This window comes from Rhinoderma darwinii, chromosome 12 (genome assembly GCF_050947455.1).
Source record: "Rhinoderma darwinii isolate aRhiDar2 chromosome 12, aRhiDar2.hap1, whole genome shotgun sequence".
NCBI lineage: Eukaryota > Metazoa > Chordata > Amphibia > Anura > Rhinodermatidae > Rhinoderma > Rhinoderma darwinii.
The window spans coordinates 14,791,114-14,815,526 of record NC_134698.1 but is presented as its reverse complement, the minus strand read 5'-3'; the positions used below and the strand labels follow the sequence as shown (position 1 = coordinate 14,815,526).

Genomic DNA, 24,413 nt, shown 5'->3' with positions numbered 1-24,413 from the left:
GATTACCACATATAAAAAGTGAAGGTCCGATTTAATGGACAGGTCATAAAAACTATAAAAGAAAAAAAAAATATATATATATAAAAAAAATAAAAGGTAGTTGTAGAAGCGAATTTATTTTTTACAGAAGCGTATGCGTCCTTGTCTACCGTATTGTTATTTTTGTGGGACAAGTTTTTTATGGCACTATTTCGGGGGACATAAACAATAGTAACCCGTCAATCACCGCAGAGAAGTGGGGGGACGGGACGGGACTCTTTGCTCATGAATACAGCGGTCTCCACTAGGAATCCGCTGTATTCTTTCAGCAATAGTATTAGCCAAATAGCACTTTTTTTGTGCCATTTTGGCTACTAGGGCTACGAACCTGAAAAATCTGCTGTAAGGTAAAACAATACACCCAGACGTACAGCTGAATAGATTCAGCGACCCTGGTGCCGACTTATTACTTACTTGGTTATAGCATAGTCCGATACCTCTTCGCGCCGGCTGAGAGAACAGAAAGTCATGCAGTGTCTGGCAGCTGTGTTGTTTCTTCTGGTCTCTGTAAAAGAAGAAAAATAGATGACTATGATTAGATAACTTAATTATCATGATCAGGTATTAACTCCCAGAGCAGACACTGAACATTAACTTCTCAGCAAAAATAAACACCAAAACTGCTTTACAATGCAATAAAATCCGAACAATAAAAAAAAAAACAACAACTCAAAAACAAAATAAATACCTTACAATTTTTCGGCCATCGCTAGGAAATTATATCATACAAAAAATATTTAACATTTTGTTTATCCCGACGCACACAAACTTCGAACTTTATCCTATCTATTCAATATACTCCAAAATGTTCCAATCCCAATTTCGAAAGGGATAAGATTATTAAATCAATCGCAATCACTCAGCTTAACCACGGGCTTCAGAGAACGGGCACATTTTCTCCCCAGCTGTAGCGGCAGAAACAATCGCTTTCTCCAACGCAATTCCCCCGGCGTTCCTTAGAACAAGAGCGTGGTGTTGTTTTTCCCTTGGTCGAGTTCACATGGGAGTATTGATGAAGTAAACAGGTTAAGGCTCAGGAGGAGAGGAAAGACAAAAACATGCAGTATATAATAGTGGCGAGCTGCCTACACGTATGTTCAAAGGCTCAAGAACCTAGAAAAATGTTCTACCCAAAAAAAAGCAAAAATATCTAAACTATAAAAATATAAGACGTTTTAAGGAATGCACCAGACCATAAGAATCTGTGTGGTATGGATCCGTATGGCGCCAATGGCCTGCTGAGGGCCCATACTGTACCTTCGACTTTTTTTATACATCCACACGAGATATTATGGCGGTATTTTCCTCTAAAGGCCTTACTTCAAGGGGGGAATACATTGGCTCGCATATGATAGAACACTAAGTGGTCCTGGGTTCATAAAGCGGACCCGTCGCCACTCCATGTGCAGCCATACAGGGTCCGTTGTGTATGGTGAGAAAGGAGCAGTCACCCGTATACAGAGAAACCTTTCCAAAAGACGACCTCAAGATAACAGTTTGGTTGACAGCCTTTTGTCTATGGCCACTTTATGAACGTTAGGCTCTGATCACATCGTGTTTCAGCATTTCCCGGCGTATACCTCCAATGGAAGGCTCCAGGATATGCCACTGTAGCCTACTCCAATATTACTCTATTCCATAAAGTGGGGAAAATAAAAGGTATGCCGACACTCTTTTGGCACACACCAGGTCAATGGGACCTATGGATACTGTACGCCGAACATGGTGGTAAAATGTAATGTGAACACACCCTAACTTCAACTTATTAGGGGGCGGGGCTTAGCCATGGCGGAGTGAGCACGCGTTTCGGGGGAGCTCCGTGCAGTGGTGCCGCAGAATCCAGGCTTAGCCCGTCCTGAGTACCGGGAGATGCCAGGAAAACGTAGGGGACAAAGTTCTACACCCTCCCGCTCCTTGTCCCGATCTCAGACACGGAGTACAGGCATGGATCGCTTCCTCTCAGCGTCTCAGGCCGTTCCCGAAGTACTGGGTGTCATGGCGCCTGCAACACAGATAACAGACACGTGGAGAGCAGAGGATCGCATGAGCGCGGCTATGGCCGGGGCGCCTGGCATGCAGGGGCAGCTGGACAACCCACCGAGGCCTGCTTCACTCCTAGGACTCAGCAGTAATGAGGTACCGCCAGTATCCCCTATCACTTCCCTGTGTGCCTTGCCATCAACCACTGCCCCCAGGCCTGGTAGCTCTGAGGGCATCCCCCTTCAACCTGCCCTGCATGCAGACTTACACTTACTCAGGGAACTAATACAAGCTCTCCCTACTAGACAAGACTTAGACTCCCTGGTGACCAGAATTGAACTATCCCACCAGCAAGATATCGCAGACTTGAGATGCGAGGTAGACAGGGTGGACACCAGGATTACTGCCACTGGCGGTGCGGTCGACGCTATTGACAGCAGGGTTCATGTATTGGAGCAGGCGGCCATTGTTAATAGAACACATATGCAGTCCCTTGCACTTCAACTGGATGATCAAGAAAACAGGGGCCGCAGAAATAATATTCGACTGAAGGGCCTCCCGGATTTAGGTCCCAGAGACGACCTCCCTAATAGAATTACTGCCATCTTTAACAAAGTTACTGACAGACCCCTGGAAGCGACATTCCTATTGGACCGCGTGCACAGAGTCTCGAGACCCGGTCCGATCGACCCTTCAAACCCGCGGGATGTGCTGTGTCGGTTGCACTATTACTCTGACAAGGATTTGATAATTAGAGGAGCCTGGTCGCATGGTCCGGTTTCGGTTGATGGAGGCAAGGTTGCGATTTATCCGGATGTATCGCCGCGGACACTTTACATGAGACGTCTACTGCATCCGCTGCTAGAAAAAATCAAAGCGGCGGGAGCCACTTATAGATGGGGACACCCATTTCACGTGGTCGTCAGAAGGGATGCTGCCTCCTTTATCCTGCGCCATTCCTCGGATTTAGAGGCCCTATTTCGGTTTTTGCAAATTGCTCCGTTCCCGGTCCCGGATTGGCTGTCATTAGATCGGTCTGAACCGCCTCAACGTCGGCGTAATCGGCGCCCGAGTCAGCCGCTCAGCAGATCCACATTACTGGAATCAATAGGAACTCAGCCTGATCTCTCACAACGTTTACCGCCCGAGGCCTGATTGGTCTCCGGATCTAAGAGTTGTTATGCTGATGACATATCAATGGCTTCCTACGGCTATCGGGTTTCCTAAAGTACCAAATGGTTCTTCTTGTTTGCTCTTTATTTATCTTATTACCTACAGGTACTCTCTACATCCTACTGAAGAAGTGTCCATGCTCACGGGGCCTAGTGAGCAACTCCGTTACGTTTATTTCTCGCCCATGATTGATGGGACTTTCCTGGAAGAGGGTCGACACTTCTGATCCTTTGCTACCCACAGAACAGTAGATATACCCAGTCCTCTATATTGTCTACATCCTTTGTGCCTAACTTCTCCCTCCCCCTCCCTTTACCTCTAACATGGTGGTATGCTGTAGTATACATGCCCCCCCCATTTCATTACTTAGAGCCCGTTTACGGTCACGTACATGAGGACAATCAGGGGGCGGTGTGTGTATTACTATGCTAACGTGACAGTATTTTTGCCTAGGGTCCTATTATATTACATGTTATGTTATATGTGCACTGTAACACTAGTTAAGGGGCTAACCCCTGTCATTGTAGTTTTTCATGCGGTCTACCGTGTTGTATATCCATATAGCGGCTGTTTATTTGTCCGGGGGGATACCACATGTTCTAGCCTTCTATTCATATCTCATATGCATATCTTAATGTTCTTATGGAAGGGGTTTCTGGTGATTATAACGGTTATATGTACTGCGGTATCCCCTACTAATCTTATGGCTCACCTTTTGGCGGGCATCGACTGTATCTGTCTGCTCTTCCCTTGTGCCTGCTTCCCACATTCCTCTTCTTCCCTTCCATCCCCTTTCTCTCCCCTCCCTTCTTTTTAGTTACTACAGGCGAGGCGGCGGGTATTTTCATGTGGCGGGGCATCCGGGCAGGGTTATTGTACTGGCTGGCAGGAAGCTACGTTAGGTCATGTGGTGCCAGGCGAGGCCTGCTGGTTTATTGGCCCTCTATTAAGGACCTGGATAATATCTTGAGCTCGTAGTCCGCCGGTGGCCCTACCCTGGTGTCCCTCTATATCTCGCTCTTAGGTGTCTCAGTAAAAAGGGAGGGTACTGTTTGTTGGGCCTTTATTGTTGGGCCTGGTGTTATGTGATGTTCCGGCCTCCCTTGTCCTCCCCCTGGGGGGCATTGGACGAAAGTTGTATTGTTCATTTAATATGCTGCTCACTGTGCGGGGCTCCCCCTCCGCTTTGCTTTGGTTTTCCTTGTTCCTGTTGTATCACTAACTTTTTCTCCACAGGTCTTCTTGCCACGTAGGAGTTGGCCTTGGGGCCACCTTTTCTGTATATTTTCTTTTTTTTTTCTGTCTGATCTTTCACTTCTTCCTTCCTTGTCCTCCCTTCCCTCTACCCATTCCCGCCGGGGACATGGCCCGTCATTCCCAGATAGACCTACGGATAGGCTCATTGAATGTTAAGGGTTTACATAGTCCTGGGAAGCGATCCATCCTGCTCAACATGCTGAAAGGCAGACAATTACATGTAGCTTTCCTGCAGGAAACGCATTTGAGTGAACAGAAACCCTTTAAGTTATCCAACTTATGGTTTCCTCACTCATATCATAGCTTTTCTCCCGACCCGAAATCCAGAGGGACAAGTATACTTCTTTCCCGCTCTATCCCTTGGGAATACCTGGACGCTCGCAGTGATGGAATGGGGCGAATGCTTTTGGTCAAGGGTAGCATCGACTCACAGATTTATACCTTCGCCTCCTTCTATTTGCCTAATATGGGTCAGGGTACAGCATTGAGTGGTTTTTTAGACACATTGGAGGAGTTTGGGGAGGGTACCATTGTCCTGGGAGGTGACTTCAATGTAGCATTGGACCCAACCATGGATGTTTCATCAGGTTCATCATCAATCCCCCACTCCCAATTGCGTCGCATTAAACGAGCCCTCCATGATCACAACTTTGTAGACACGTGGCGCCTTCTTCATCCATCGGATAGGGACTTTTCATTTTACTCCTCAGTACACGACATTTATTCCAGACTTGATTTGTTATTTATCAAGCACAGCGCTCTACCATCGCTACAAGCGGCTGACATTGACTCGATCTCTTTCTCAGACCATGCTCTTGTCACAATGTCTATTTCATTGCAATCTCCGTTATTGTTCCAATCCCAGTGGAAACTCAATCCCTCGCTTCTTAATGACTCCCTCGTCTCATCAGACGTTCAGCGAACGCTTGATGACTATTTCATCACAAACACAGCCGTTGACACGAACCCGAGGGTGCTATGGGAGGCACATAAATGCGTTGTTCGCGGCACTTTCATCAAACATGGAGCGCGATTGAAAAAAGAGCGCGCCGTGACTATCGTTCGGCTATTGTCGGAGATCAAAGCTCTAGAAGTCACACATAAGCGTACCCATGAAGTTGAATGTAGATCTGCATTAATTCAGAAACGGGAAGAGTTACGCACCATATTATTATCCAAAGCTAAAGCCACCCTCTCTAAATGTAAGCGCCATTTCTACGAGTATGGTAATAAATGCAGCAGATCGCTAGCTAGAGCCCTGCGGATCCAACAAGCGCGCACTTATGTCCCCTTTATTACATCCTCCCCCAACGTACGAGCCAACATGCCTCTGGATATAGCGGCACAGTTCCGTAACTTTTACGCTGCTCTTTACAACACCGACTCCACCAACCCGGCCACGGCATCAAACGACTTTCGTGCGCATATCCAATCCTATATTGCGGACTCAGGTCTGCCATTCCTGACAGAGGAGGTACTCACTGCCTTGGAAGAACCGATTACCATGACCGAACTAACTGATGCGCTCAAAAACTCGGCTGCGGGGAAGGCCCCGGGGCCTGACGGCTTCACGTTACCCTACTATAAGAAATTTATCTCCTGCATTGGGCCGCACTTGCTGGCATCCCTGAATTCTCTATCCTCCTCCTCACGCGTTCCATCAGACGCTCTTAGGGCCCATATAGCGGTGATTCCCAAACCGGGAAAAGACCCTTCTCAGTGTGCTAGCTACAGACCAATCTCACTGCTTAACGCAGACATTAAACTCTTTGCCAAGATATTGTCCATGCGTCTGGCCCCTCTGCTTGGTGGGATAATCCATCTTGACCAGGCGGGGTTCATGTTGGGACGTGAGGCCCGGGATAACACCACAAAGGCGATCAATCTCATATATAAATCCCAATTGTCTCGTGTACCACTTATGCTCCTGTCCACTGATGCTGAAAAAGCATTTGACAGAGTCAATTGGATTTACATGGAGGAAACACTTCTCCGACTCGGTTTAGGTCCTCAAATGATGGGATGGTTAATGTCATTGTACTCCTGCCCATCTGCCAGAGTCAGGGTGAACGGTATCCTCTCGGATGATTTTACAATCCATAATGGGACACGACAGGGCTGCCCTTTGTCCCCCTTGATCTTTGTCCTTACCCTGGAACCCTTCCTCAGACATGTTCGTGCAAATCAGGATATTAAGGGAATAGGAGAGGGATCCCGGGTCACTAAAGTGGCAGCGTACGCAGACGACCTGCTATTCTTTCTTACTAACCCCACCGTCTCCCTCCCGAATCTAATGCAGGAGTTTAGTCGATTTTCCAACCTCTCTAACTTTAAAATAAATTTCTCCAAATCCGAGGCCATGAATGTCTCCCTTCCCCCTTCCCTGCTGTCTTCATTGGAGCAATCTTTTAGTTTCAAATGGAACCCGGTGGCCCTTAAGTACCTGGGAGTGCGCATTCCTGCGGACCTTAAGGAGCTCTACAACTTAAACTTTCCAGGATTTCTCAGGGATGTGAAAGCAGATTGCGCCAGATGGACGGGGGGCACATTTACTTGGATGGGACGTTGCACGATTTTTAAGATGAATATACTTCCTCGTCTGCTGTACCTCTTCCAAGCCCTTCCTATAGCGGTCCCCCCTTCATTTTTCAAAGCGATTAATACCATTCAAAAGTCCTTTGTTTGGAATGGCAAACACCCACGTCTCAGTCGTGCGCTCCTATGCCGCTCCCGGGAGACGGGGGGATTAGCACTCCCTGACATTCGCTCGTACTACATTTCAACGCATCTGACGCGAGTGGTTGACTGGTGTAGGCACGCCCCCTTTAAGGCCTGGATAGGCCTTGAGCAAGGTTTCTCGGAGATTCCTTTAGAGACGATTCCTTGGTTGAAACAGGGACTTCCCACGTCCCTACACCGTCATCCCACGATAGGCCCCACGCTCCGTTGTTGTGCACTTCCAGTGGTCCGATCAAATCTCCTCCCTCTCTGCTCTCCCATGACTCCGATTCTGGGAAACCCTTCCTTTCCCTCTGGAGTGACAGATCCGGTGTTCAAGTCCTGGTCGTCGGCAGGGGTATTTAGGGCAGAACACTTCTTGAAGAACTCCGAGTGGCTCTCTCTCGCAGAGTTGACACGGATGCCTGACCTCCCCCCATTGGGTTATTGGCGTGTATTCCAACTCCGTCACTTCTACTCTTCATTGCCCTCTTCGGCCCTATTCCACGCCCCTAGATCTCAGCTGGAAACGATATGTGCCGAGGATGGGTCGGCGCGCCATACTCTGTCCACAATTTACCGTCTTCTACTAAACCCACCGGACCTACCGACGCCTGGGTACATTTCGGAATGGGAGGCTGACTTGGGAATCACATTTACCACAAGCCAATGTTCCCGAATTCTTACCCTAGCTCATAAAACATCAATTAGCTCACGATATCAGGAGGCTAGCTTTAAGTTGCTCTCACGATGGTATAGGACCCCGGTCCGCCTTCATCGCATCTTCCCGACTGTCTCACCTCTCTGTTGGAGATGCGGTTTGGACAATCGTACCCTTCTACACACTTTCTGGTCATGCTCACGACTAACTGGATTTTGGGACGGGGTCAAAAGGGTGATCCTCAAGGTTACAGACGCTACCTGTAACATGGACGCGGCCTTCTTCCTCCTCCATCACTGTGACATCCCGGCTAACACATACAAACGCTCTCTCCTTCACTTTTTAGTGATGGCTGCACGACATTGTATCCCTTTACGCTGGAAGAAATCCTCTCCGCCGTCACTGTCTCTGTGGATCTCGAAGGTCAATGACCTTATGCATATGGAGGACCTAACCTCCTCCATTCACGATGCACACACTAGGTTCTGTCGCACGTGGGCCCCGTGGATCGTGTTTCAGGACTCCGACTTCTACACTGACATTCTTGGAAGTGTGGACACTGATGGATAGCTCGTGGGGTCCTGTTCGGGGGTGGTGGGGGTCTCCCCGGTGGGAGTTACTACTTCTCCTCCCCTTCTTGCTCTTTCACTTCATTCTGTACTTTTAACTAAATATGTCTTTCTTATGCATAGTGGGGAAGTTCATGTTTATACCTTAAAGATGACATATAATACTACCTCGTGGTAGGTTTACATTGTAAATTTCAAAAGCATACATCTTGGTTTTTTGCAAGTTGATATATTTTCCCACATGTACCTGCTGTATTGTGTATTCTGAAAATATGTGGCTGTTGTCACGAAAATAAAGAATTTCAAAAAAAAAACTTCAACTTATTACGGTCTAAAAGATGGTGGATTTCAAAAAGACGACCACTCAATAATGACAGTCATTGTCTCAGTCATTACAATAACCAGAGAGGTTGGCAATTGTCACCTGCTTGTCCAAGAAGAAGAGACATAATGTCAAAAATATAAGCAACAACTAGGAATTCATTATCAAGCAACTTATTTTGGTAGAAACATCTTGTTATGGACAAATATATATATATATATATATATATATATTTCCTGCTCAACTTGTCGTTATATTTTCTGAAAAGGGTTGCCCGACTTTCAAACACCCTATTAGGGCATCTGGGTTTGAAAGTGCTGGAGGTCCATCAAATAGCCAGAGCAGAGAGCGGCCGCTAAGAGCGCCTTACACACTGGAGGACCCCTTATTTCTGTGCATTACACTGATATATATTTCAGTGGGATCAGTGTAATGTTTAATTTCTCCTGTGGTGGCGCTGCAGAGAAACCAAACACTTGTTTCCCTGAAGATCACAGCTGATCGCTAGATGCCCAATCAGTGAGACACTCAGATCATCAGCTTATTTTGAGGGGATCCTTCTAACAAAAAGGGATTTTCCAAGTGGAAGCTCCTTAAGAGTAGTAGTAGGGTCTTTTTTTCAGGCTCACATTGTATGAATTTAATAAAAATAAAAAATTGAGCCGAAACATTTATTCCGAAATATTTAATGTACCTCCTGACTACATAATAGCGTAGGACATTAATAGGAATCAAGCAGAAATATCAATTATACAACCGTAGCGTATTCAAATAAGCAGAGGCCTCATGAAATTTACTTGCAGATAAATACTGCTAAGTGCTCATGGGAGCCGGGACAATGCAATCGAAAGTCCTTTGATTAATTGCTGTTAATGTACCGCAAATTCTGAAGCCTGAAAAGCTATAAACCTTGATATAACACAATACGTAAGCGAAAAAATCTATACATGAAGCTAGAAAAAAAAATAACCCTATTACAATTAATCGAGGACTAAATTTTACAAAAATTATTCCACGATGGCAGATTGTTCTGGAGCACAACGCCTGCAACATCCTAATGGAACAAGGAATAAAGAAAGTCAATAAAATGTCAATATATTGCTTAAAGGGGTATTCCAATCCAAAAATATTGTGGACATCGCTAGGATGTGCACAGTTCAGTTAGGGTCCGACCTCTAGGACCCCCGCCGATCCCGAAAACAGTGACAGAGTTACCGTCTAGATTGATCCTACACAATGGCACCCCCGGATATCCGCTGTGTGGAGAACTGCAACGCAGCTCAGAATAAGACCCCTCATTCTGAAGATCGTGGGAAACCCACCGATGATGGCATGTCCTAGCAATATACATTCCCAGCATATTTCCAGTTGTTCGTTTAACGTTTCATGTTGAGATTTACCTTGGGGTTAGCAATTAAAATGCTTTATATTTTTATTACAGTCAGATTTATAGAAATTTGCCATGCCAATTTCCAGTCGACTAGTTTGACAGTCTCGGGTTTTATCTAAAAGCGAGTAGTTTCTATTAGTCCACCTATTAGTCAAACCTGTTCTTAAATATGAAAAGGGAAATAGGGGTGGAAGATTACGGTTGTCTAAATCCAGTCGGCCCACTTACTTACTGATCAGTTACTTAGGCCACTGAGCGAGTCAAATGGGCTTCTAGAGTGGTCTAACTGGCCGCTAAAGTATATATTATTTAGTATATCCCTGTTATAAGATACAAATGAATAATAAAAAAAAACTAAGAAAAACTTTAAAAATGAGGTAATTAGGAGAAAAAGGGTCGAAATTGAGTTATATGACACAAATAACGGGTTGTCATGTGGTAGAGATCATATAAAACAATTTTAATATTTAAAGGAACACTCCAGGAAAAACCTATACAGCGTGTTATGTTTCATGAAGGGCCTGAGGGGGCGGAGCATGACACAAAGATTCTCTTTGGTTTCCTTTGAATCCCTGTGTCAAGTACTGCCCCCCAGGCCCCCCAATAGGCTTAACAGAGTATAGTTTATTTTTTATTAAGTATTTCTTTAAGTAGTAAAAAGTCCCTAGTTAAATTGTGATTGCATACATTTGCAACTGCATTTCTTCCCCACTGAAATAAACAAAGAATAAGGCATAAAAATGCACAAATCTCCATCCGGTTCATCACAAGAAGAAAAAAAAACAAAAAGAAAATACGGCACCCAGTGCAATACTTGTAGACCTTGATCGTGGTGATGATCAGCCAGCTAAAACAAAAAGCAACGCCAATACCTTAAAACCCAGTGTTAGGAGAATGAATTGTAACAAGATAAAGTACTTGCGAAACAAATTAAATCGAAGAACTTCTTTCATCGGCCTATTAAACCCACGTTTGATGACTCGAAGCGGATGGCTTTAGCACGTTTGGTTGGTTGTGTATTAGGAACATTAAAGTGCAATTAAAAGGCAAGAAAACAAAGCAAACACGGATTTGTTCACCTGTCTACCAGGAAGATACCGGTCAATCGGAGATCAAAAACACAGCTTTATTTACCAGTTTTTTAGGACATTGAGAACCAAAAGTTTACGGCAATTTCTAATGTTGTTGTGTCTATGGATATAGAATAAAGAAAGAACATTTTTATATTCCGATATGGGCCGTGCAAATGAGCGCCGATCAAAGAGGCAGCTTGATGATTGGCGCTCGTTTGCTCCTTTCACATGGAGCTAGTACGGGGACGAGCGCTCGTTACTGCAATCGCTCGTCCCCATACATTTCCATCACGTCGGCAGCAAATTTCCGTGTTCACACAGGGAGATGTGCTGCCGACCACGATAATATTTATTGCTGCATTAACGATCCGATCAGCCGATGAACGAGCGTTTGTTCTTTCGTCAACTAATCGCTGCCCTGTTTACACAGGGCAATGATCAAGAATGAGCGTTTGTATGAACCCTCGTTTGGCCGATCATTGACGAGTGTAAAAGGGTTTATACCCTCTCAAGGGGGTTTTACACTGGACGTTTATCGGGCAGACGAACGTTCATATAACGCTCGTTGCCGATAACTTCCCTGTGTAAACAAGGCAGCGATCAGCAGATGAACAAGCAAACGCTGGTCGATCATCTGCTGATCGTATAGTTTTTAAAAAAAGTGAAATATTATCGTTGTCGGCAGCACATCTCCCGGTGTAAACAGGGAGACGCGCTGCCGACATGATAACGATGTATGGGGACGAGCGATCGGAGTAACAACTGCTCTTCACCATCCATAGCTCCGTGTGACCGGAGCAAACGAACGCCATTCAACGAGTTCTCTTTGATCGACGCTCGCTGCTCCGGCCGCTTATCGTTAAGTGTAAAAGGGCCTTTACTTTATCAGCATTGTCATTGATAACAAAGACAATTCGTTGTACTGCAGGAGCCAAGATAAGCAGGGAATACAAGGAATTTCTTGGCTAAATATGCCGATATTCGGACAGTGCAGTGAGCACCGATCAACTATGTTTGCTCCTGTCACACGGAGCTATGAATGCGGACGAGCGGTAGTTACTCCGATCGTTTGTCCCCATACATTATCATCATGTCGGCAGTGCGTCTCACTGCTTACAGGGAGATGTGCTGCCGACAATGATATTTCACTTTTTTTTAAATGACACGATCACAAGTTGATCGAGCGTTTGCTCGTTCATCTGCTGATCGCAATTATCTGGAACGAGCGTTCTATGAACGCTTGTCTGCCCGATCATCGCCCAGTGTAAAAGGGCCTTTAATCTAGTAACATGCCCATACCCATTTCCTTTACTTCTGTACTCTGGGACATCTGTTACAATCCCGGATTTGAAGAGCCATAGATGTCCATGGTGTCTTATTATCACAGCACCATTGAAATCCATGTTGTTGCGATCCAGCTTTGTTTCCCAGTTTGAGAAATCTAAAAATAGCTGCAAAACAGGTTTAATTGCGCTACTAAACAAGCGGTGCAGGGTTTCTTTCCAATCCCTGTTGGGGGTCCCAGATACATTTAGACTTTTTATATGATTTAGGGGGACAAGTACAGACACCTGCCGTAATCCGGTCTCTCTGGGTACACCAAATCTTTATAGTAGATAGGACGGTAATGTAAAAATACTGTTCTATTCCCGAATATTGGCATGGAGACGCGACCACTTACTACGCGGGTGTGGCTTGAAGCCACGTCTCCGACGCGCCCCTTTAAGCTTTTCAAAAACAGCTTTTATTTCCCCGAAATGTGAGTTTTGCCATTTAATGTTGTTTGCAAACGTTCCCATTAGCATAAGCTGCTGAAGTGCCCCCATCATTTCTTTTGAACTCTGCGACACTCACAGGAGGAATTTTTCACCGAGGTTTACAATTTTCGTGAATTACAAAATAAACCGGGCGCCTGTTAGAAGACCACCAATTTTCTCCAAAAGTAAGACTTAAAAAAGACCCAGGGACAGATTTTGGGCTATTAAATATTACAATCATTCACATAGCCATGTATAGTATAAATAAAATTATACCTTTCACTGGCTCCAGGGCATTAATATTGTATGAAAGGCCACTGATTGCATTGATAAGGCGATGTAAATAACCGCTTCCAGCTTAACTAGGTGCGATTGCTCTTTAATAGGCCATTTCATAGAACTGCAAGCAGCCGCACTCTCCCTGGGGGTCTGCATTTCGTACTAAAAAAATATCTGGTGCACACAGGGGTTTTGAAGTGTGCAGATGTTTTTGGGGAACGTTGTGATAAAGACACACAAAGCGGGAGGATCGCAGCCTCATTCAAATACTCCAGTCTAACGAAGGCTTTGTTCACATCTGCGTCAGGACGCCGTTCATGGGTTACGTCGGACCTTTCCGTCATGGGAACCCATGAACGGAATCCAAACTGAAACAAACGGAAACCATAGGTTTCCATTTGCATCACCATCCATTTCAACCGATGACGGTTCCAGTGCAAATGGTTTCCGTCAAACGCAACGGTGACAAACGGAAACCATTTGCACCGGATCCGTCGCCGTTGAAATCAATGGTGATGCAAACGGAAACCTATGGTTTTCGTTTGTTTCCGTTTGGATTCCGTTACGTTGCATAAATGGGAATATCCTAAGATTTTATCACTTTTCAATCAATAATATATCAATAAAAACAAATGTAGGGCATTCACATTCTCCAAATTCCCCAGAATCTATAAGGCCAGGGCTACGCCTAGACTTTTTGTAGCACTATAGATTGATTTTAACAATTGAGCTACAGCTGCAGTCCAAAGGAATACATTGAATTGCATGCACTCCTGTGGACTGCAGCTGTCACTCAAGAGTTAAAAATTAATCAACAGCGCTACAAAAAGCCTAGGTGTAGCCTAGGCTTAAGACTGCTATTTAAGCCTGCGAGTCCTCCTAGAGAAAGCCTGCGAGTCCTCCTAGAGAAAGCCTGCGAGTCCTCCTAGAGAAAGCCTGCGAGTCCTCCTAGAGAAAGCCTGCGAGTCCTCCTAGAGAAAGCCTGCGAGTCCTCCTAGAGAAAGCCTGCGAGTCCTCCTAGAGAAAGCCTGCGAGTCCTCCTAGAGAAAGCCTGCGAGTCCTCCTAGAGAAAGCCTGCGAGTCCTCCTAGAGAAAGCCTGCGAGTCCTCCTAGAGAAAGCCTGCGAGTCCTCCTAGAGAAAGCCTGCGAGTCCTCCTAGAGAAAGCCTGCGAGTCCTCCTAGAGAAAGCCTGCGAGTCCTCCTAGAGAAAGCCTGCGAGTCCTCCTAGAGAAAGCCTGCGAGGAGTCCTAGAGAAAGCCTGCGAGTCCTCCTAGAGAAAGCCTGTGAGTCCCACTTACTCCGCCCAGACACAGTGATTGACAGCTTTTGCGGTCAATCACTGTGTGGGCGGGAGAAGCAGGACTTATACTTTCTGTAGGAGTCCTGACAGCAGCTTTTTACATGAACTAACTAAAATCATACAAAATTATGGCAGAAATCACATCTCGGATGTGTCGCACATGTCACACGGAAACTCTGCGACAATTACAAGACAACGTTTGTGGATGGGGTTTTAAAACACCATCAACATGTAGTAGAGAAAAAAAAATATATACACAGAATTCAGGGCTCAGACTGCGGATTTTCAAGTCCATAGCAGATGGACCAAATCAGATTTGGTCCCAGATTTCCCACACCCTTTCACTACGGTTTTCACCCTCTGTAATGCAAAGAGCGAGATCCGTGGATAATTTGGGAAAGCGGTTTTCATAAAGGAATTGCCCCTTAAAGGATCGGTCTGCTCTCCTGCCATGTCTCTCACTAATTACACGTTAACAGTTGTGGATTATCTTTACTTAGAATTCTGCGTTCTGTTGTCCCTCTGTTATTTCTCCTGGAAATTAAGGAATAATTTAACAACTATGTGTTACCATTCCCCTGGACAGTGAGTTGTATCCCTCCACATTAGATATTGTCCAATCAGTGCTAACTATGTCAGATTGTGCAGTGTAACACCCTAATAACAAGGGGAATGGTAACGCCCAGTTTTTAATATATCCATTCATTTCCAGGAGGAATAACAGAGATGCTGTAGGATTATTTTATTTTTTTTTTGGGTAATGAAAGTATTTAAAGTGTAACTAAACTTTCAGAAAACTGACATGTCCGTGACAGGTCAGAAGTTTGATTAGTGGGGGGTCCGAGCACTGAGACCCCCACCAATCGCTAGAACAAAGTGAGCCGCTTAATTTCTAAACGGCTTTTCTCGGAAAGCCGAGCAATTGGTATGCGGGCTCATAGACTTTCTACGGAGTCCGTACACAGTTTCGATGTAACAGTGTACGGACTCAATAGAAAGTCTGAGCGCTTCTGCAGCTTCGGTCTAGCGATCGGTGGGGGTCTCATTGCTCGGACCCTAACAAAAACTTCTGACATGTACTACGACATGTCAGAAGTATTCTGAAAGTTTAGTTACCCTTTCATAAAACCAACAGGTTCGCTTTAATGCAATGCTCGATGTCCCACACCGCTGCAGGGGAAATGTGTGTTATTAGCCGCAGCGTCCGCTGGCAATTACAGCTGATCGTCGGCGGTGAGAGAAGCCGGACCTCTTTTCGAAAAGGGGTTATCTTCATGAGACAACCCCTTTAAGCCGTGTTTTTTTTTTTAAGCTGCAGCTCAATAGAGAGCGCGCGGCACAAATCTGATAAAAACGGTGCCCTTTAAGCAAACAGAAAGCTGCGAGCGATAAATCATGTTTTATTAATATTCCCCTTTAGGTTTTTTTTTATGCAGTTTTTCTGACAGTAATGTGAACAGGGTGAATACTGCTAAAAACGTGATATATATATATTTTTTCCATCCTGCTTTATTAGAAGCTCTGCTTGATTAATTAAATAAAAACACACTGACGGAAAGATTAAAGAGTCACTCGAGTTTAATAAGAAGCTGAAACGGCAGTATTACAAATTCCCAGCGTACAGGCTCCTTTTTTTCAGCAGACATAAGCAACAAATCAAAGACAAGACGTTTAACCCTCTTACAGGAGGAAGAGCTGCAAACACGCGGCACAAGTCCATGAGAAGTGAGGTCTTCCTACATGGCGCCCACAACTTCAATTTCATAGTTTTTTTTACAGATCACAGTCCAGTGTGGTTCAAGGGAGAAGAAAAAAATTCTGTACGTCGAAAGCCTAAGATTTTGTCAGAATTACAGACAGAAATCCTTACTTATCCGGAGTTACAGTCTGTATTATAGTTCCAAACTGCCGGCTGGTTGTCATTAGAAACAGTCAGCAAACTTGTCGACAAACACACCCTTAACAGCTTCCTGTGATTTAGTGGGAGAGTAGGCCATAGACCGGACGTCCCCAACCTTTTGGACAATGTGAGCCACATTCAACTTGGAGTTATGGTCCAATCTAAACGTGGAGGAATATGCATCGGACTGGGGTACCTTGGGCCTACTAGAGGAAATTATCCTGAGGGCCCACCCACCGCCCATCTATATAGAAAATGAACATGTTCACTTTTAATTGTATCATAATCTTTGCTGATATCACTACACACAGAGGACATCATTAAGAAGATATAATAGATTTCTGAATCAACGCATAAGAAACAGACCTTAGTGACAAGGGGTAAGCCCCAAAGTCACCTCCAAATGTGGTTGTCTTCTGATAGACATTTTGGGTCCATTACTGTGTCAAAGTCTGGGCCCACCAGACGATCCTCTGGTGGGCCAGTCTGACCCTGTATAAGATTCAAATAGGCACGACTCAGAGATTAGAATTTGTCGTCAATTTGGAAAAAATATTGCAGCCAATGCATAAGGTCATAACTCAAGGATCGTATTGCGAGCCAGACAACTGGAAGTCACAAGCCACATGTGGCTTCCAACTCACCGGTTGTGGATCACTGCCATAACTGTTGGCCATTTTTCATCTGGCAGATATCCTGCCAAACTGCTGTACGGATTGGCCACGCAAACATACGGACACCAAAAGGGACGCATACTCAGATTGGCCTGCACGTCTACTTCTGTGGATTTAGCGGGACAAGCGGAAGTCTAGCAACTCTGCACTGCTCATCTCTACGGAGTAACAAATGATCAGACAGGCTAAAATATGATTTTTATTGCCACTGGCGAGACACAACAGGCATGTTAGTTTTTTCCTAAATTAGATGACTGGACAACGATCGCGGAAACGACTGAACGGCGAGAATCTTTAGCAACTATTGTCATGTGTAATAGACAGTCTTTGGTTGATCGGCGCTCGCTTGCTCCTTTCACAAGGGGACGAGCGATCGTTCCTATGATCGCTCATCCCTATACATTTCCATCACGTCGGCAGCACATTTTACGGTTTACACAGGGAGACGTGCTGCCGACAACGATAATATTTCAAGCAGAATAAACAAACAGATCAGCCGATGAAGGAGCGTTTGCTCGTTGATCGGTAGATCGCTTCCCTGTTTACACAGGACAATGATCGGGAAGGAGCATTCACATGAATGCTCATTTGTCCGTATGAAAACGCTGTCTATATCTTACTCCGCACGGGTAAATCTGCCCCATTGTACTCACAAAGTTACTCAAAGTTACTATAGTGTTCAAAACTGAACATATGGTTAATATAGACAAAGCAGGTAGGGAGACTTTAGGCATTAAAATACACAAATGGAATTCCTTCAAGGAATTCTCTATCTTCAAGTTCTCCTTTACATCACCTTATAAGCCAATGTCTGAGCCCAGGAGGAGATATATACGCTATATTGCATATTAGCTAAGCAGATACTCCCATCTATGGACAGATCTGTGCAAACAAGATTGTCATCTACAACGTACGAGTACAAAAAAATAGAAATAATAGTCAGATGCATAATATTACTTACACGTGTTCCTGCAATCCAAACCATTAATATGGCAAGAAAGGCGGCCACTGCATATATATATATATATATATATATATATATATATATATATACAGGCTGAATGTCAAGGTCATGATGTAATCCTGGGTGCAATCCTTAACTCTTTGTAAGAGGCGGCAAGCGAGTGACATTTCCTCTTGGCCCCTACATGTAGATTGTTTGTACGCCTCCGCCTCATCCTCCCGGCTCAGTTACAATAGCTAGTGTCATGAATTGTGGGTCTGATAACCCCCCCCCCCCCCCCACCGCCCATGTATATTATAATACAACTAAAGGCAACAATTCCAACAAGAACGCCAATATATTATGCACTTCGCTACTATATAACTGTAGGTCTACGTCACACGGCCATCAGCTTATGGTTTCTTTTATGTTTTTAGATTGGTGTCCGTCATCTTTTGTTACAGTCTATAGTACTTAGGATTTGGGGATTCTACACAAGGCGACATGGTGAAGCTGTACAGAAGCCTCCAACTCACATAATAAGGACCACTAAACAGCCAAATAGAATTTTTTAGAAATGAACCATGAACAGAAAAGACATTGCGGAGAGTCACCTGACAATGTAGTAAAGCTGGGATATATAAAGTGAAGCGTTTATATATTGGAGGCATCAGAAGATCATCCTAACAGAATTTTATTCCAGCAAGAAACTGTTGCCTATGTGGCGGCTGACCCCCCCCCCCAATAGCATCCCATCAGTGTTAAAGCGATATTCCCACGTCAGACACTTCTGGTATATCCACGGGATATACCATAAATGTCCGATAGATGTGGGTCCTACCTCTAGAACGAGGCACCCTCATCCCCATCCTGCCGCTAGTCATTGGGCTCCGTCCTCAAAGTTACACGGGTTTTCCAAAAACAGCCAAGCAGGTCTTGCTATGCTGTTTCCAGAACCGCCATAAAAAGTTAATGGGGGGTTCCATAAACGGCATAGCACAGCGAGCCACGCCGTTTCCATAGCTCCTGAGTTGCGACAACAGAGTAGCTCGCTGTGCTACACGGTTTCCATAACTGGCATTTACTTGATCAAAAATCTGGAGCCACTGTAGCAAAGCACGCTCGGCTGTTTCCAGAAAACTCTCTTAACTCTGTGGCCGGAGCCCAGCAACAGAAGGTGGGATGGGAGGCTGGGGCCCCGTTCTAGAGACAATAGAAGGCCTCACATTTGTCAAGACATTTCTGGCATAGTCCTATTTTTCGGGCCGCAGCATGTCAATTTCTGCTGCGGAAAGTGGTCTGAATTGCTGCGTTTTTCAGGAGACGTCACCATCCCCCAACATTGAGAAAAACGCAGCAAAATACGCACAATTTTCTGCAGTCAAAACCGCAGGAAATGGTGCGTTTTTGCCGCTGCTGAAAGTCTGCTACTTTCAACGCAATTGCTGCAAAAAATGCCGTTATTTGGGGACAAGCCCTTTTACATTTGATTGTTAGAGGGTTAAACCTACTTTAATGCATACGGATGGCTTTACACGTTTAGATATCTACAAAACCTGAAGATTGCGACTAATCATCGACTTATATTTAGAACCGTTAAGCCCAAACACGTAGCACCACATATGCAAATAACCAGATCTGGACAGTTCCCAGGAGCCTAGAAATTTGCTGCTGGCGCTGAGCTATTTGGATTGTCTTGAACTGACATTTACGAAAGCTGTCTGTCAGGACGTACAGAAGCCAACGATTCCTAGTCTCAATGAACACGTGCCTTATATTGGACCATCGCGTGATAAACTGGATTCTTTAAAGACCTCTGCTTGCCATACATGGTTACCCATTCACTTGTGCAGTCACCTCTGGCTTTCCCATTGACGACAGCCCAATCAACAGGAGTGGTGCCGATTAACTGAAAGAACTGGTTGTCCAGCTGGGGCAATCCTTTTAAACAAGTTGTCAACTTTGGCCAATAACTTTTTCTAGGAAATATCCCCCTAAGGCTGGGTTCACACGACAGCATTAACGTCCGTAATGGACGGACGTATTTCGGCCGGAAGTCCCGGACCGAACTCATTTCCCCTGTGGTGGCGCTGTAGGATAACTAAACACTTGTTACTGGAATTCCTCATAGATCATATTAGATCGGTGAAGGTCTTGAAAATGGGTCACCCTGTGATGGTTTATCTTAGGCTGGGTTTACACGACCACATTAACGTCCGTAATGGACGGACGTATTTCGGCCGGAAGTCCCGGACCAAACTCAGTGCAGGGAGCCGGGCTCCTAGCATCATAGTTATGTACGATGCTAGGAGTCCCTGCCTCTCTGCAGGACAACTGTCCCGTACTGTAATCATGTTTTCAGTACGGGACAGTAGTTCCCCGGAGAGGCAGGGACTCCTAGCGTCGTACATAACTATGATGCTAGGAGCCCGGCTCCCTGCACTGAGTTCGGTCCGGGACTTCCGGCCGAAATACGTCCGTCCATTACGGACGTTAATGTGGTCGTGTAAACCCAGCCTAAGATAAACCATCACAGGGTGACCCATTTTCAAGACCTTCACCGATCTAATATGATCTATGAGGAATTCCAGTAACAAGTGTTTAGTTATCCTACAGCGCCACCACAGGGGAAATGAGGCATTACACAGTGCACATTAAAATCTGGAGTTTCTCATGCTTTGTATAGGTCTCCTACCTTTTTTTTCCTTACTCCTGTGGTCTATTTACATACAGCCTTGTTACTCAGACAGACAGGTAGAAGGACATTTAATTATATCTATATACGTACATATATTATAGATTTATAAGATGTCTGTATTTCTTAAGAGAGACCATTTCCTTTTCAATTCACCAGTGCTTGACAATCCTGCTGGGAGGTTGATGCTCTTTTATATGTAAAGAACTAGATCCCGTAGGGCTACGGCAACATGACTTCAAAGCCTGACCCTTTGTACAGTCGCTTCTATAGCTCAGAATTAGGCTTCCTTCTCCTTTTACCTACAACGTGCTGGACATACCAAGGTCCTTCACTCATCATTAAAAGATTATTATGCACATGCAGCAGATTTTGTGGTCTGATGGCTTGTTAAAAGAAAGGTCATTTGCAACATAAAAAAAAAAAAAAAGACAAAAAAAAAACCACAGAGATAAAACAAAGTCCCCAAAGTGTCACATGTAGATCTACAAGGAAGCGAAACTACGTGAAAACTCAGCAGCCAACTTGTTGTTTCTCGGTCTGACAATCCAGCTTTTAGTGTAACATAAAAAGCAGACAAATGCCCCCATGTGTTATCAGAGCCTCAGTCTGCTGCTCCGTTAACCCCCATGGTTTACACTGCAGATCTTCCTGTTCAGACTAGCTTCATAAACGGACTAACCCACCAGGAAACCAATAGATGGAGAGCGAATTGTCATTACAGCGAGGAAGGAATGATAATAAAAAACTACAAGCAACTCTACCAGTGAGAAAAAGATTAAAAACATGCACGGAGTCAAATGGACCTCAATAAGGGGGAACATCGAGATCCTCTTTTAAAAGGTGTTGTCCATTTTGAACAATCCCTTATGGTTAGAAGGGTTCCCCAACCAAGTCTGATCACAGGAAGTCTCTTTGCTGTAACCAGCAGAAATCAGTTGTAATCTGCAGCAAGTGTTCATTTTCTCTGCAGCGCCACCACAGGATAAATGAAGAATTACACTGTGCCTATTTAAAATTTATAGGCTGTCCATGCAATACACTCCAGTGCCAAGCCCATCAGAGTGAGGGACACCCTTTGTAAGCGATCTTTGCTCCCCTAATAGTCTATTAGAACATGGTTATTCCTGACTAAAACATTCCTGACATTTCCATGGCATGTGGAATAAATGTCTCAGACGCACGCCCAAGCTCTAGGACCTGCACATATCTCAAGAACAGTGGTCACATGACCCCATCCTGCCTGACGAGGCAGCCGCCGCATTCAGGCGGACAATGAATGGGGAGCTGGCCGGGTAATTGCGCGCCTCTCTACATTCATTGCTAAGGGTGTTACGGAAACAGCCAAGCAAACGGGCACATCTACAATCACCAGACGGGACGACCCCCGTTCTGAAGATTGGTGCGAACCCAAAACCGTGTACATGCCATAAATATCTAAGTTAGAAATACCACTTTACTTGACAAATTTGGTCTGTGACTCGGACTCCTGACTCACTAATATATGGCCATTTTGAAGTTTTTAGTAGATAGGTAAGCGCATGTACGCTACAAATTTTTAGGGCCACTTGAGTGACAGCAAAGGCATCATAATGATAGATTTGTATTAAAGGGGGGGTTTCCCCATGAGAGACATTTATAACATATCCACATGTCAAATGTCAGATGGATGCGGGGCCCACCTATCTCTAGAACGGGGTCCCCTAAACCCCGTTCTACCTTTTTCTACTAACGTTGCCTCCCGGACACTTCCTGGTTGTATGGTCGGGAGTTCCGAAAACAGCATAGCTCGCTGAGATATGCTGTTTCCGTAAGTCCCATAGTAGTGAATGGCAGTTACGGAAGAAGTGTAGCATGCGAGCTACGCCGTTTCCGTAACTACCATTCAGTTCTATGGGACTTACTGAAACAGCGTATCTCAGCGAGCTAAGCCGTTTTCTAATTCATGGTCGGAATTCACTTTCTACTGCCGCAACACAGAGCAGTAGAACGGGGTTTAAGGGACCCCGTTCTGAAGATAGGTGGGACCCGCATCCTGTGGATATGTCAAATGTCCCTGATGGGAAAACCCCTTTAATGCGAAAAACATTGTTATCATTTGCACAGCACATTTGTGATGAACTATTCCAATGTTGTTCTCAGGTGCACAGCTGCCGGAGTATAATTTTATGTAATTACACGTTGTCATTTTCCGCTACTATCATTGTGTTGTCAGCTAATTTATTTTGTTTTCCTTTTAGATCATTCAAAATGTACAGGGGAAAAAAGATACAGTTGTCTTCACATTATCGGTGTACATAAAGGGAAAAAAATGGTCAATAGCAGATTGTGTATTCAGGTGGAGAATGAATGTGCAGCTCTCAATCCACTTCTATGGGAATCACAGAAGCAGCGGAGCACACGTCCCCTGGATACTCCATAAATATCTAAGGGCCTGTTCATATCACCGTTCGCTTTCCGTTCCGGGGTTTCGTCGGAGGTTTCCGTCGGGTGAACCCCGCAACGGAAAGTGAACCCACAGCTTCAGTCACCATTGATATCAATGGTGACGGAAACATCGCTAATAGTTTCCGTTCGTCACCATTCCGGCAGGTTTACGGTTTTCCGACGGAATCAATAGCGCAGTCGACCACGCTATTGATTCAGTCGGAAAACCGGAAACCTACCGCATAACGACAATGGCACAACAGGTTCCCTCCTAACTGATGCCAAGGGAGGTGAATGGGAGCAGAAGAAGCACAGTCCTCTAAAAACTCTTTCCTTCCATTTTAGCTCCTAGACCTCCTCCGATACGATCTTCCGACAGATCTCTAGATTAAAGAGGCTCTGTCACCAGATTTTGCAACCCCTATCTGCTATTGTAGCAGATCGGCGCTGCAATGTAGATTACAGTAACGTTTTGTTTTTTTTAAAACGACCATTTTTGGCCAAGTTATGACCATTTTTTAATTTATGCAAATGAGGCTTTCTAAAGTCCAACTGGGCGTGTTTAAAGTTAAAGTACAACTGGGCGTGTATTATGTGTGTACATCTGGGCGTTTTTACTTCTTTTACTAGCTGGGCGTTGTGAATGGGAGTGTATGATGCTGACGAATCAGCATCATCCACTTTTTGTTACCACCCAGCTTCTGGCAGTGCACAGACACACAGCGTGTTCTCGAGAGATCACGCTGTGACGTCACTCACTTCCTGCCCCAGGTCCTGCATCGTGTCGGACGAGCGAGGACACATCGGCACCAGAGGTTACATTTGATTCTGCAGCAGCATCAGCGTTTGCAGGTAAGTCGATGTAGCTACTTACCTGCAAACGCCGATGCTGCTGCAGAATCAACTGTAGCCTCTGGTGCCGATGTGTCCTCGCTCGTCCGACACGATGCAGGACCTGGGGCAGGAAGTGAGTGACGTCACAGCGTGATCTCTCGAGAAGCTGGGTGGTAACGAAGAGAGGTGGATGATGCTGATTCGTCAGCATCATACACTCCCATTCCTAACGCCCAGCTAGTAAAAGAAGTAAAAACGCCCCGATGTACACACATAATACACGCCCAGTTGTACTTTAGAAAGCCTCATTTGCATAAATATAAAAATGGTCATAACTTGGCCAAAAATGCTCGTTTTTTTAAAAAATAAAAACGTTACTGTAATCTACATTGCAGCGCCGATCTGCTGCAATAGGAGATAGG

At 45.0% G+C, this 24,413-nt stretch overlaps 1 protein-coding gene across 1 annotated transcript in view; it reads right to left on the bottom strand.

The window, feature by feature from the left end:
- The window catches only part of FUT8 (fucosyltransferase 8), a 158,361-nt gene that overhangs the window by 93,794 nt on the left and 40,154 nt on the right, over window positions 1-24,413 (bottom strand). Inside the window, exon 2 of the mRNA XM_075844904.1 lies at window positions 454-544. The gene's annotated coding sequence lies outside the window, so the exon portion shown is untranslated. The remainder of the gene's footprint in view (window positions 1-453; window positions 545-24,413) is intronic.